Here is a 6350-nt window from a genome sequence, read left to right on the forward strand (position 1 = left end):
TAGGCTTACGTTAATTCTGCAATGAAGATACTGTGAAAGTTCCCTATGTTGCCACACTCTGGCACTTGTTCAGATACAGTGAGGGAGAATTTAGCATGGCCAATCCATCTAACTAGCACATCTTTGGACTGTGGGGGGAAACCCGCAAAGACATGGGGAGAATGTACAAACTCTACATAGACAACCTGAGAATCGAACCCGGTTCCCTCACAATGTGAGGCAGCAGTGCTAACAGTGATCAACTTTACATAAGCTAGGTCCTTTCAAAAGTCTGATGGCAACAGGGACGAAGCTATTCTTCAGTTAGTTGGTACATGACCTCAGACTTTTGTATCTTTCTCCTGATGGAAGAAGGCGGAAGGGAGAATGTCTTGGGTACATGGGGTGTTTAATTACACTGGTTGCTTTTCCGAGGCAGCAGGAAGTGCAGACAGTCAATGGATGGGAGGCCGATTTGCGTGATGGACTGGGCTACAGCGGCAACACCTCAAACGCTTCCAGTTGGGTTTGAAGTGCTTTGAGGATGTTCCATGACCACAATAGAAATGCAAGTCTCTTCTCCCTTTGAGCTGCTGGTGGGTCTGAGTCCACGTGTATCTGGAGACGGTAGTAGGCAATATCTTCAAGGAAGAAAAGAGATCAATTTCTGCTGAAGTAATGAAAATGCTGGTTTTGAAATACAATGCATCAGGCTCCTAACACATGCCATTTATCTTGTCTGCCATAGACTCCCTTCACTTGCTGTGGTTAGCAAGTTGGTTGAGTGAACACTGATTTACCTCTAAGTATTTCAAAGTAACCATCAGTTTCTTTTATATTATAGCACCTGAGCCATGTAATCAGCGTGCAGGAGCGCAGCAACATCGCATTAAAATGTAAATGCGGGCCTGCATCAGTTGCGGATGATAATGTTTCCTCGCTGGATGATTTGCATCCTAGTATGTTTGATTACAAAGCGCTGTACCCACTTAGTCATCTGTCACTGGTCAGCTGAATGAGACAACAGTCAGGAAATGAGCTTTCTTCTTCAGGCTAAGTGAGTGCAGAGGTGATAGTTCTAATAGGAGTCTGGTACTCAACTTTTTGCAGTCTTCAACATATATTAGGGAGAATATTTTTGAAGTCTGTGCAGTGAAAGTGCATTAGGCTTGATGGAAAGAGAAATAATTTTGCATTAAGCATGATTTGCATATAATTGCATGATCACATATGAAGGTTAATGGATATTTATTTTGGTCAGATATCCTTCTCTGATGTATTATTTGAAGAGGGTTTTGTATTAACTAGAAAAGTTAGTGTCAGAACCTCTGTGCTTTTTATTGAATAAGGAATAAACGATATTAACTCCACAACTAAGCTATGTACTGAGCAAACATCTCTTATTTAAATGCTGCCTCGGGGAGGACAAATTAACATACGAAGTTAATGAATATCACAGAATCATTGAATCCCTACAGTGCAGGAGGAGGCTATTTGGCTCAGTGACAACAGTCCCACCCAGGCCTTATCCCTGTAATCCCATGTATTTACCTTGCTAATCCCCCTGACAGTAAGGCTGAGATTTTCCGACCATTCCAAGACCGGAAAGTTCCACTCGAGGTCAATGGACCTTTGCGTGATCTGTATCCTGCCCGCTACGATTGCCATGCTGGGCAGGATGGGAAATATCCATCCGAAGAATGGCCAATCAACCTAACCCGCACATCTTTGGACTGTGAGAGGAAACCGGAGCACCCGGATCCCTTAAGGGGAAGGGAATATTAGTAGGGTGGTGAAAAAGGCATGTGGGACCCTTGCCTTTATCAATCAAGGCATAGATTACAAAAGTAGGGAAGTCATGTTGGAGTTGTATAGAACTTTGATGAGGCCACAGCTAGGGTGCTGTGCCCAGTTCTTCTCACCACATTATAGGGAGGATGTGATTGCATTGGAGGGGGTGCAGAGGAGATTCAGCTGGATGTTGCCTGGGATGGAACATTTAAGTTATGAAGAGAGGTTGGATAATCCTAGGTTGTTTTTGCTGGAGAAGGGAAGACTGAAGTGAGTCTTGATCAAGGTGTACAAAATTATGAGGGGCAGGAACAAATTGGATAAGGAGCTAAGCTGTCCCCTTAGCTGAAGGAACAGTCACGAGGGGATATAGGTTCAAGGCGAGGGGCAGGGAGTTTAGGGGGGAATGTGAGAGAGAACTTCTTAACCCAGAGGGCGGTAGAGGTGGGCTATCTCACATCCTTTAAAAAGTATCTGGATGAGCACTTGGCACATCATAACATTCAGGGCTTTGGGGCCAAGTGTTGACAGATGGGATTAGCTGGAAGTTCAGGTGGTTCTCGCGAATTGGTTCGATGGATCGAAGGGCCTCTTCTGCACTGTATGATTCTATGGCCACTGCTCCAAAGGGGTACCTTTGACCCTTAGGTTTGTGACACAGAGTCACTGTATTTAACACTGAGTTAAAGGCTTTTGAAAAATCCAAGAAAATTGCACCACACCATTGGCCTTTGTCAGCTATCGCAGTCATATCTTCTATGAGCTACACAAACCCCCAGGGATAAAGCCAAACTGATTGTTCCCAGTAAGACCACACTCCTTCCAATACATCCAGATGGTCTCTATAACACAACATCCCATTAATTTTTCACTGTGGCAAGACAAACTGATTGGCTGATTATTATCAGCATCCTTTTCGCCCCCTTTTTTGAATAGATAGAACAAGAGCAGGTTTCCATTCTTTAGGGCTGGAATTCTCCGGCTGTTCATGCTGGCAGGATTTTCCAATCCTGCCAGTAGCACAGTCTCGCCCGTGGGTTTTCCGCTGGCATGGGGTGACAGCGACGGGAGCAGAGAATCCCGCCATGAGCAAACATCGCGCCACCTCCCGCCAATGGGAAGTGTATGGCTAGGAGGCCCGAGGATCTCGTCCATGGTGACCCTCCATCTTCTAAACAGGGTTTAAAGAGCAGACAAAACAAATGCAATAAAAGAACTCACCCCCTTTTCACACCATCATAAAATACTTTATCTAGCCCAGGAGAGCCAAAATTCTTGCATCTGGTTAGCCTTTGGTTCATAGAATTTCCATAGAATCCTGACAGTGCAGAAGGAGGCCATTCGGCCCATTGAGTCTGCGTCAACCACAATCCCACCCAAGCCCTATAATCGTAACCCCACATCTATACCCTGCTAATCCCCCTGACACTAGGATCAATTTAACATGGCCAATCGACCTACCTGCACATCTTTGGACTATTGACAATCATTAGGAGTGAAGTATATGGGCTCCAATCGGTCAGTTGTAACATTGAGAGGCAACCGAGACTTGATTTATATCTTTGACAGTGCAGACTGCTGATAAAAATCACCAAATATCCAGGGATTATCAGTGACTCTCCCAATTACTAGATTAAATAGTGGGTCAGAAAGGTTGGTTAGCTTTCGTTTGGACTTCACATAGTTCCAGAATGGATTAACGTCCCCACTTTATTTATTATTAGTGTCACAAGTAGGCTTACATTCACACTGCAATGAAGTTACTGTGAAAATCTCCGAGTTGCCACATTCCGGCACCTATTTGGGCACGCTGAGGGAGAATTTATCATGGCCAATGCATCTAAGCAGTGCGTCTTTCGGACTGTGGGAGGAAACTGGAGCACCCAGAGGAAAGCCACGTGGCCGTGGGGAGAATGTACAGACTCTACATAGATAGTTACCTCAGCCAGGACTCGAACCTGGGCAGCAGTGCTAACCACTGTGCCACCATGCCACTTTTTGCAACTGTGCATTCAAAATTCGCATTATAGATTTAAGATTGTGAGCAGATCTATTAAGAATAATCCGATTTTCTTCTACAATAAAAACAGAAAATGCTGGAAAATCTCAGCAGGTCTGACAGTATTTTTGAAGAGAAAATAGAGCCAATGTTTCAAGTCTGGATGACCCTTCGTCAGATTTTCTTCTATTCTGTGCGCTCCTGAAGTTAACTCAGCTAACCGGTGTCCCTCTACATCTCTTACTTGCTCTGTTTCCCAGAGTGGTTTTAATCTGTGACACCATTTTCTTGTTGGAACTCTTTCTCCAAGAGCTTCACGATTCGCAGATCAATATTGAGTTCAGGCATCATTGATTGTGTCACATGCGTGAAGTACAATCTTCCTTTTTCAAAAGATACAGAATATAATCCAAAATCATCATTCACGTAGTCAAGTTTGGAAAATTTAACACCTTGTAGCCTGATGTCCAAGTTAAGGTTGATCGCTGTGATGTTGTGATCAAGTGGTTCCAAGGATCTTATTAGAAACAACATGAGCCGGAACAGAAATGAAAACCAGATCAAAGCAGTTCAAAAGGGGTGCAGGTTAGGTGGATTAGCCATGGTAAATGTGAAAGGTGAGAGGAATCGGGAAGGTTGGGGAACGGGGCTTGGCTGGGAATGGGTGAGATGCTCTTTCAGAGTTGATGTAGACTTGATGGGCTGAATGGCCTCTTTTTGCACTGTTGGGATTCTATGGTTCTATTACAGCATCTTCCCAAGTCACTTGATGATTTTCTATATAAATCCACCATCAAGAGTTACACCAATAAGGTTGTTGTTTTGTGGTGTACTCTGAAAGGTCTTCCAATCAGTAACAGGTAGATTAAAACCACCCGCAACTATTGTAAAATCTGTTTTTTGATCACCTGCTGCACCAAGTAGATTCTGAAGGGTGATACCACTTTCTTGTGTTGAATTAGGCTGTTGGTAAACCGCTCCGAGTGTCATTGTAATAATATTAGGGCGAGTAACAGTGGCCCAAGTTGAAACTTCAAGACTAGCCTCATTCATCTGTAAATAAGACAATGAGATAAAACCCTTTCTGACACAAAGCAACACCCCTCCACCACGTTGATCAGTTCGATCCTTTCAAAAGGAAGAATAATATGTCTTCACAAACCTGTCAGAAGCAGTGACAGGCGAACCATCCACCTTCTGAGTAATATTGGCTTGTTGTAGAATTTAGTGGAGTCTACAGTGGAAGGAAGCTTCAGAGAACTCAGGAGTTAGAATCATAGAACAAAATTCCTACAGTGCAGAAGAGGCTGTTCTGCCCATTGGCCGGAATTTTATCTCCACTGTCCGCCATGGGAATCAGAGTGGGTGAGGGGTGGATGATGGGAAGGTCCATTGACCTGGGGCAGGATTTTACAGGTTTGGGGTGAGCGAGGCCATTAAATCCCACCCATTGAGTCTGCACTGACTTCCTGGCAGAGTATCTTACCCAGGCCCTCTCCCCTGCCCTACCCCTGCCATCCCGCACATTCAGCATGGCCAATCCACCTAACCTGCACATCTTTCGGAAACCCGGAGAACCCGTAGGAAACCCGCACATACGAGGGGGGGAAGATGCAAATCCAGACAGATAGTCACCCAAGGCTGGAATAGAACCTGGGTCCCTGGAGCTGTGAGGCAGCAGCGCTAACCATCGTGATGCCTATGGTTTGGTCACTACTATAAAAGCAGCTTTCAATTCAGTCATAAATTACGAATATTAATAACAAACATTTTCAAAGCCCTGTCAACATTTACTTGTTTCCCCTACCAGTCGTAGGCCCTTTCCAAGAGTGATCACAAATCCATTTTCCAGCATTCCCTTGACAATATTTCAAAATCTGTCCATCATCGCGTACCTTTCCTTCTGATCTTGATCTCGTACCCTTCTGTTGCATTCATACAGGAAGTTTACCATTCTTTGCAAAAACAGTTTGCACCTCTCTCGACCGGCTGGGGCACACATGAACGTTAGGGAGATTAGCTTGGTCAAGCTTTGGCAGCACCTGTGCTCGCTTCGACAGAACATATACTACAATTGGAACGATACAGAGGAGATTAGCATGGCCCCTGCGCAAGGATGACACGCAAATTCGTGAAGCGTTCCTTATTGTTAGCTCTCGGTGTTAAAAGGATCAAGGGGTATGGAGGAGAAGGAGGGATCTGGATATTGAATTTGATGATCAGCCATGATCAAAATGAACGGTGGAGCAGGCTCGAAGGGCCGAATGGCCTACTCCTGCTCCTATTTCCTATGTTTCAAGAACAAGCATGGAACGCCTGAACATCAAACTGGGTTGGAAAAGTGGCTTTAAGTAGTTGAAAGTAATTTCCAGATCTTTTTCGCAGGTGTCCCAATCATTGTTAGTTTTGACTACAAATCCAATTTACCACATAATTCAGATGAATAACCCATGTCCAGTTCATTTTCCTCAACTTTGGTAATAATACCGTCACATTCCCGGGAAGCTGAGTGAATCGAACTCTGTAAAACGGACACAGAAGACTGAGGTGCCTCAACTTCCTAGTTAGACCAGGCAGTTTG

The 6350-nt window shown here is 44.5% G+C and overlaps 1 non-coding gene across 1 annotated transcript; it reads left to right on the forward strand.

Annotated features, from left to right (window-relative positions):
• The first annotated feature begins 5813 nt into the window (after positions 1–5813).
• LOC145356236 (U6 spliceosomal RNA) lies at positions 5814–5920 on the forward strand. The gene has a single exon (XR_013889101.1). It is a non-coding gene; the product is annotated as a U6 spliceosomal RNA (small nuclear RNA).
• Positions 5921–6350: the final 430 nt, after the last annotated feature.

Source organism: Carcharhinus amblyrhynchos, chromosome 20 (genome assembly GCF_965287045.1).
Source record: "Carcharhinus amblyrhynchos chromosome 20, sCarAmb.v2.hapA, whole genome shotgun sequence".
NCBI lineage: Eukaryota > Metazoa > Chordata > Chondrichthyes > Carcharhiniformes > Carcharhinidae > Carcharhinus > Carcharhinus amblyrhynchos.